This window comes from Capsicum annuum, unplaced genomic scaffold, assembly GCF_002878395.1.
Source record: "Capsicum annuum cultivar UCD-10X-F1 unplaced genomic scaffold, UCD10Xv1.1 ctg80007, whole genome shotgun sequence".
NCBI classification, from domain to species: Eukaryota; Viridiplantae; Streptophyta; class Magnoliopsida; order Solanales; family Solanaceae; genus Capsicum; species Capsicum annuum.
Window position 1 is genome coordinate 1 of NW_025890634.1, and position 9,091 is coordinate 9,091.

Here is a 9,091-nt window from a genome sequence, read left to right on the forward strand (position 1 = left end):
AGCCAAATCGGTGTGCTATAGGCCACGGTTTCAGGGGTGGGCTCATCTTCCAGGCATTCTGTAGTAAAAAAATCGACCGGGGTATGCCAGGGATGTTGGGGATCATCCCTGTATGGTCCATGTAATTTTTCATTGATATTTGGGAGGATAAACGGGCGAAATGGTGTGAACGGGGCATTTTCAAGCCAAATCGGTGTTCTATAGCCCACGGTTTATGGGGTGAGCTCGATGATCGAGCAATCTGTGTGCCAAAGACTGAGGCATGCTAGGGAGGTTGGGGATCGTCCTAGTGTGGTCCATTTAATTTTTTGCGGCCATTTGTGTGGACAAACAGATGAAACGGCGCGAATGGGGCTTTTTCGGGCCAAATTGGTTTGCTATAGCCCACAGTTTTGGGGGTGGGCTCGTGGTCCAACGTGCGGTGCGCAAAAACCAATTGGGGTGTGCCAGGGAGGTTAGTGTGGTCCGTTTAATTTTTTGTGTCCATTAGGTGGAGAAACACCCGAAACGGCTCGAACAGGGCATTTTTGGGCTAAATCGGTCTGCTATAACCCACAATTTTGGGGGTCGGCCTGGGATCCGGGCGTGATGTCGGCTGAAAATCGACCGGGGCATGATAGGGAGTTTGGGAATCATCCCAGTGTGGTCCATTTAAATTTTTGTGGCCATTTTGGTGGACTAACGTGCGAACGGGGCATTTTCAAGCAAAATCGATGTGCTATAGCCCATGTTTTTGGGGGTGGGATCAGGGTCCGAGTGTGCTGTAGGAAAAAAATCAATTGGGGCATGCAAGGAAGGTTGGAGATCATCCCAGTGTAGTCCTTTTAAATTTTTGTGGACATTTGGGTTGACAAACAGGCGAAACGACATGAACGGGGCATTTTCAGGCTAAATCGGTGTGTAATAGCCCACAATTTAATGGGTGGGCCCGAGGTTCAAGTAAGCTGTGGGCCAAAAATTGATCAGGGCATGCTAGGGTGGTTGAGGATCATCCCTGTGTGGGCAATTAAAATTTTTGTAGCTATTTGGGTGGACAAACGGGCGAAACGGCACGAACGGTGCATTTTCGATCCTAATCAATGTGCTATAGCTCACGGTTTTGGTGGTGGGCTCGAGGTCCGGGCATGCTATGGGACAAAAATAGACCGAGGCATGCCAAGGAAGTTGGTGTTCGTTCCAGTATGGTCCGTTTAAATTTTCATGGCCATTGGGTTGACAAATGGGCGAAGCGGCACAAAAGCGGCATTTTTGGGCCAAATTGGTGTGCTATAGCCCATGATTTTGGGCATAGGCCCGGGGTCCGGGCATGCTGTAGGCCAAAAATCGATCGGGGCATGCCAGGGATTTTGGGGTTCATCCCAGTGTGATCTCTTTAAATTTTTGTGGCCATTTGGGTGGACGAATGGGTGAAACGGTGCGAATGGGGCATTTTTGGGCCAAATCGATGTGCTATAGCCACGATTTCGGGGGTGGACCAAGGGTACGGGTGTGCTGTGAGCCAAAAATTGATCGGGGTATGCCTGGGAGGTGGGTATCATCCTAGTGTGGTTAGTTTAAATTTTTGTGGCCATTTGGATGGACAAACAGGTGAAACGGCGCGAACAGGGCATTTTTGGGCCAAATTGGTTTGCTATAGCCCAAGGTTTCGGGGGTGGGCCCGAGGTCCGAGTGAGTTGTAAGCCAAAAATCGATCATGGCATGCCAGGAAGGTTAGGGATCATCCTAGTGTAGTCCGTTTAAGTTTTTATGGCCATTTGAGTGGACAAACGAGCAAAACGGCACAAACGGGTGGGCCCGAGGTCCAGGCGTGCTGTAGGCCAAAAATTGACCGGGGCATGCCAGGGAGGTTGAGGATCATCCCAGTGTTTCTATTTAAATTTTTGTGGCCATTTGGGTGGACAAACGGATGTACCGGCACGAACGGGGCTTTTTCGGGCCAAATGGGTGTGCTATATCGCACGATTTTGGGAGTGGGCCTGGTGTTCAGACATACTGTGGGCTAAAAATTGACCAGGGCATGCCAGGGAGGTTGGGGATCATCCCTATATGGTCCGTGTAATTTTTTATAGACATTTGGGAGGACAAACGGGCGAAACGGTGTGAACAGGGCATTTTCGAGCCAAATCGGTGTTCTATAGCCCACAGTTTTTGGGGTGGACTCGGTGTTCGAGAGTTTTGTGCACCAAAAATTGACCAAGGCATGCCAGGGAGGTTGGGGATCGTCCTAGTATGGTCTGTTTAATTTTTTGTGGCCATTTGTGTGGACAAACGGGTGAAACGGTGCGAACGGGGCTTTTTCGGGCCAAATTGGTTTGTTATAGCCCACGGTTTCGAGGGTGGGCTCGAGGTACGGCGTGTGGTGTGTAAAAATCAATTGGGGTGTGCCAGGGAGGTTAGTCCGGTTTGTTTAATTTTTTGTGTCCATTTGGGTGGAGAAACGAAACGCACGAAACGGCTCGAACGGGGTATATTTGGGCCAAATCGGTCTGCTATAACCCACAATTTTGGGGGTCCGCATGGGATCCGAGCGTGATATCGGCTAAAAATTGACCGGGGAATGCTAGGGAGTTTGGGGATCATCCCCGTGTGGTCCGTTTAAATTTTTGTGGCCTTTTGGGTGGACTAATGTGAGAACGGGGCATTTTCAGGCAAAATTGGTGTGCTATAGCCCAAGTTTTTGGGGGTGGGATCGGGGTCCGAGTGTGCTATGGGACAAAAATCGACTGGGGCATGCTAGGGAGGTTGGAGATCATCCCAGTGTAGTCCTTTTACATTTTTGTGGCCATTTGGGTGGACAAATGGTTAAAACGGCGCGAAAGGGGCATTTTTAGGCCAAATTGGTGTGCTATAGCCCACGGTTTTGGGGTTGAGCCCGGGGTCCGACCGTGCTGAGGTCTGAAAATCGATTGGAGCGTGCCAGGGAGGTTGGGGATCACCCCAGTGTGGTCCGTGTAAATTTTTATGGTCATTAGGGTGGACAAAAGGGCAAAACGGCGTGAAAGAGGCATTTTCGAGCCAAATTGGTGTGCTATAGCCCATTGTTTTAGATGTGGGCTCGGAGTTCGGGCGTGCTGTGGGCCAAAAATTGGCTGGGGTAAGTCAGGGTAGTTGGGATCATCCCAGTGTAGTTCGTTTAAATTTTTATTGGACATTTGGGTTGACAAACGGGCGAAACGACACGAATGGGGCATTTTCGGGCTAAATCGGTGTGCAATAGCCCACAATTTAAGGGGTGGTCCTGAGGTTCGAGTAAGATGTGGGCCAAAAATTGAGCAGGGCGTACTAGGGTGGTTGAGGATCATCCCTATGTGGTCAATTAAAATTTTCGTTGCCATTTGGGTGGATAAACGGGCGAAACGGCGCGAACGGTGCATTTTTCGATCCTAATCGATGTGCTATAGCCTACGGTTTTGGTGGTGGGCTCGAGGCCCGGGCATGCTATGGGACAAAAATAGACAGAGGCATACCTGGGAAGTTTGGGATCGTCCCAGTATGGTCCGTTTAAATTTTCGTGGCTATTTGGGTTGATAAACGGGCGAAGCGGCGCAAAAACGGCATTTTCGAGCCAAATGGTGTGCTATAGCCCATGATTTTGGGCGTAGGCCCGGGGTCCGGGCATGCTGTAGGCCAAAAATCGATCGGGGCATGCCAGGGAGGTAGGGGATCAACCCAGTGTGATCCCTTTAAATTTTTGTGGCCATTTGGGTGGACAAATGGGTGAAACGATGCGAATGGGGCATTTTTGGGCCAAATCGATGTGCTATAGCCACGGTTTTGGGGGTGGGCCAAGGGTCCGGGCGTGCTGTGGGACAAAAATTTATCGGGGTGTGCCAGGGAGGTAGGTATCATCCTAGTGTGGTTAGTTTAAATTTTCGTAGGCATTTGGATGGACAAACAGGTGAAACGGCGCGAACAGGGCATTTTTGGGCCAAATCGGTTTGCTATAGCCCAAGGTTTTGGGGGTGGGCCCGAGGTCTGAGTGAGCTGTAAGCAAAAAATTAATCATGGCATACCAGGGAGGTTAGGGATCATCCTAGTGTAGTCCATTTAAATTTTTATGGCTATTTGAGTGGACAAACGAGCAAAATGGCATGAACAGGTGGGCTCGGGGTCCGGGCGTGCTGTAGGCCAAAAATTGACCGGGGCATGCCAGGGAGGTTGGGGATCATCCCAGTGTTTCTTTTTAATTATTTTTGGCCATTTGGGTGGACAAACAGGCGTACCGGCACGAACGGGGCTTTTTTAGGCTAAATGGGTGTGCTATATCACACGATTTTGGGAGTGGTCCTGTTGTTCAAATATACTGTGGGGAAAAACTCGACCAGGCCATGACAGGGAGGTTGGGGATCGTCCCAGTTTGGTCGATTTTAATTTTCATGGTCATTTGAGTGGACAAACAAGAAAAATGGCACGAACGGGTCTTTTTCAGGCCAAATCGGTGTGCTATAGGCCACAATTTCAGGGGTGGGCTAATCGTCCAGGCATTCTGTATTCAAAAAATCGACTGGGGTGTGCCAAGGAGGTTGGGGATCATCCCTGTATGGTCCGTGTAATTTTTCATAGACACTTGGGAGGACAAACGGGCAAAACGGCATGAACAGAGCATTTTCGAGCCAAATCGGTGTTCAATAGCCCATAATTTTTGGGGTGGGCTAGGTGTTCGAGCGTTCTGTGTGCCAAAAATTGATCGAGGCATGCCAGGGAGGTTGGAGATCGTCCAAGTATGGTCCGTTTAATTTCTTGTGGCCATTTGGGTGGAGAAACACGAGAAACGGCTCGACCGGGGCATTTTTGGGCCAAATCGGTCTGCTATAGCCCATAAATTTGGGGGTCGGCCTGGGATCCAGGCGTGATGTCAGCTAAAAATTGATCGGGGCATGCTAGGGAGTTTGGGGATCATCCCAGTGTGGTCCGTTTAAATTCTTGTTGCCTTTTGGGTGGACTAACGTGCGAACGGGACATTTTCAGTCAAAATTGGTGTGCTATAGCCCATGCTTTTGGGGGTGAGATCGGGGTCCGAGTGTGCTGTGGGACAAAAATCGACTGGGGCATGCTAGGGAGGTTGGAGATCATCCCAGTGTAGTCCTTTTAAATTTTCATTGCCATTTGGGTGGACAAACGGTTAAAACAGCGCGAAAGGGGCATTTTTGGGCCAAATTGGTGTGCTATAGCCCCGGTTTTAGGGTTGATCTCGGGGTCCGAGCGTGCTGAGTCTAAAAATCGATCGGAGCATGCCAGGGAGGTTGGGGATCACCCCAGTGTGGTCTGTGTAAATTTTTATGGTCATTCGGGTGGACAAAAGGGCAAAACGGCGCGAAAGAGGCATTTTTGAGCCAAATCGGTGTGCTATAGCCCATTGTTTTAGATGTGGGCCTGGAGTTCAGGCGTGCTGTGGGCCGAAAATTGGCCGGGGTAAGTCAGGGTGGTTGGGATCATCCCAGTGTAGTTCGTTTAAATTTTTGTGGACATTTGGGTTGACAAACGGGCGAAACGACACGAACGGGGCATTTTTGGGCTAAATCGGTGTGCAATAGCCCACAATTTAAGGGGTGGTCCTGAGGTTCGAGTAAGATGTGGGCCAAAAATTGAGCAGGGCGTGCTAGGGTGGTTGAGGATCATCCCTATGTGGTCAATTAAAATTTTCGTGGCTATTTGGGTGGATAAACGGGCGAAACGGCACGAACGGTGCATTTTTCGATCCTAATCGATGTGCTATAGCCTACGGTTTTGGTGGTGGGCTCGAGGCTCGGGCATGCTATGGGACAAAAATAGACCAAGGCATGCCAGGGAAGTTGGGGATCGTCCCAGTATGGTCCATTTAAATTTTCGTGGCTATTTGGGTTGACAAACGGGCGAAGCGGCGCAAAAGCGGCATTTTTGAGCCAAATTGGTGTGCTATAGCCCATGATTTTGGGCGTAGGCCCAGGGTCCGGGCATGCTGTAGGCCGATAATCGATCGCGGCATTCTTGGGTAGTTGGGAAACATCCCAGTACAGTCCGTTTAAATTTACTCAATTATTTGGGTGGACAAACGGGCAAAACGAAGCAAAAGGGGTATTTTCGGGCTAAATCGATGTAATATAGCCCACGGTTTCAGGGGTGGGCCTGGGGTCCGAGCGTGCTGTGGGTAGAAATTGGCCAGGTAGTGCCAAGGAGGTTGGGGATCATCCCAGTATGGTCCGTTTAAATTTTGTGGCCATTTAGGTGGACAAAAGGGCGAAACGATGCAAACAGAGTATTTTTGGACCAAATCAATGCGCTATAGCCCACGACTTTGGGGGTGTGCCTGGGATCCAGGCATGCTATGGGCTGAAAATCGATCGGGGCATGCCAGGTAGGTTGGGGATCATCCAAATATGGTCCGTTTAAATTTTTGTGGCCATTTGGGTGGACAAACGGGCAAAACGGTGCAAACGGGACATTTTTGGACTACATCGGTGTGCTATAGCCCTCGTTTTTGGGGTTGGGCAAGGGGTTCGGGTGTAGTGTGAGTCAAAAATCAATCGGGGCATACCAGGGAGGTTATAGATCATCTCAGTATGGTTCGTTTAACTTTTCATGGCTATTTGGGTGGAAAACTAGAAAAACGGCTCAAACAGGGCATTTTTGGGTCAAATCGGTGTGCTATAGCTTATGATTTTAGGGGTGGCCCCAAGGTTCGAGCGTGTTGAAGGTCAAAAATCAACTGAGGTATGCTAGGGAGGTTGGGGGTCATCTCAGTGTGGTCGATTTAAATTTTCGTTGCCGTTTGGGCAGACAAACGAGCGAAACAGCGCCAACGGGGCATTTTCAGGCCAAATCGACGTGCTATAGCCCACGGTTTTAGGGGTGGGCCCAAGATCCGAGTATGCTGTAGGTCAAAAATTAGTCAGGCCGTGCCATGGAGGTTGGGGATCATGCCAGTATGGTCCGTTTAAATTTTTGAGGCCATGTAGGTGGACAAAAGGATAAAACGACTAGAACGGGGCATTTTCGGGCCAAATCGGTGTGCTATAGCCCATGGCTTCAGGGGTGGGTTCCAGGATTCGGGTGTGCTACGGGCCAAAAATTGATCGGGGCATGCCAGGGAGGTTAAGTATCATCCCAATGTAGTCCTTTTACATTTTTGTGGCCATTTGGGTTGATAAACGGGCGAAACGGCTCGAACAGGGAATTTTCAGGCCAAATCGATGTGCTATAGCCCATGATTTTGGGGGTGGGTCCAAGGTTCGAGCATATTGTAGGCCAAAAATAGACCGAGGAATGCCAGAGAGGTTGGGGATGGTCTCAGTATGGTCCGTTTAAATTTTTATTTTCATTTGGGTAGACCAACGGGCGTAACGGCGTGAATGGGGCATTTTTGGGCCAAATTGGTGTGCTATAGCCTACAATTTTAGGGGTGGGCCCAGAATTCGAGTGTGATGTAGGCCGATAATCAATAGAAATATGCCAGGGAGTTTTGGATCGTCCCAGTGTGGTCCGTTTAAACTTTTGTGGCCATTTAGGTAGACAAACAGGCGAAACGGCATGAACAGGTCATTTTCGGGCTAAATTGGTGTGCTATAACCCATATTTTAGGGGTGGGCCCACGATCCGAGCGTGTTGCCAAATATTGACCGAGGTATGATAGGGAGGTTCAGTATCATCCTAGTGTATTTCATTTAAATTTTTTTGGCCATTTGGGTGGACAAACGGGCGAAACAGTGCGAACGAGGAATTTTTGGGCAAAATCGATGTGCTATCGCCCACGATTTTGGGGGTGGGCCAGTTTTACGGGTGTGCTGTGGGCCAAAAAACAATTGAGGCATGCTAGTGAGGTTGGGGATCATCCGAGTATGGTCCATTTCAATTTTTGTGGATATTTGGGTGGACAAACGGGCTAAATAGCATAAACGGGGCATTTTTAGGCCAAATAGGTGTGCTATAGCCTACTGTTTTGGGGGTGGGCCATGGGTTCGGACGTGCTGTGGGATAAAAATCAACCGAGGCATACCATGGAGGTTAGGGATCGTTCCAGTATGGTTCTTTCAATTTTTCGTGGACAGTTGTGTAGACAAAAAGGGCGAAACGGCACGAATAGGGCATATTCGATCCAAATTGGGGTGCTAAAGCCCACGATTTTAGGGGTGGACTCGGGGTCCTGGCGTGCTGTGGGCTAAAAATTGATCTTGGCGTGCTAGGGAGGTTGGGGATCATTCCAGTGTCGTACGTTTAAATTATCGTATCCATTTGGGAGGATAAACGGGCGAAACGGTGCAAATTGGGCATTTTTGATTCAAATTATTGTGCTATAGCCCATGGTTTTGGGGGTGGGACCAGGGTCCAGGTGTGTTGTGGGCTGAAAATCGATCGAGGCATGCCAAAGGGGTTGGGAATCATCCAAATATGGTCTGTTTAAATTTTTGTGGCCATTTGGGTGGAAAACAGGTGAAACAGCATGAATGGGGCATTTTCGAGCCAAATTAGTTTGCCAATTTTGGGGGTGGGCCCGAGGTCCGAGCGTGCTGGGGGACAAAAATTAACCATTGCATGCTAGGGAGGTTGGGGATCATCCAAGTGTGGTCCGTTTAATTTTTTGTGGCCATTTGGGTGCACAAATGGGCAAAACAGCGTGAACAGGTAATTTTTGAGGTAAATTTATGTGCTATAGCCCACGATTTTGGGGGTAGGCCCATGGTTCGGGCGTGCTGTGGGCCAAAAATTGACCAGGGCATATCAGGGAGGTTGGGTATCATCCAAGTGTGGTCCTACGTGGCTATTTGGGTGGAAATATGGGCAAAACTGAATGAACGGGGCATTTCCAGATCAATTCGGTATGCTATAGCCCATAGTTTCAGGGGTGGGACCGGGGTTTGGGTGTGCTGTGGTCTAAAAATTGATCGGGGCATGTCAGAGAGATTGAGAATCATCATAGTGTGGTCCGATTAAATTTTTGTGGCCATTTGGTTCGACAAACAAGCGAAACGGCGCGAACGGCGCATTTTTGGGCCAAATCAGTGTGCTATCATCCATGGTGTCGGCGGTGGGCTCCAGTTTCGGGTATGTTGTTGGACGAAAATTGACTGGGGAATGCTAGAAAGGTTGGGGATCATCCCAGTATGGTCCTTTTAAA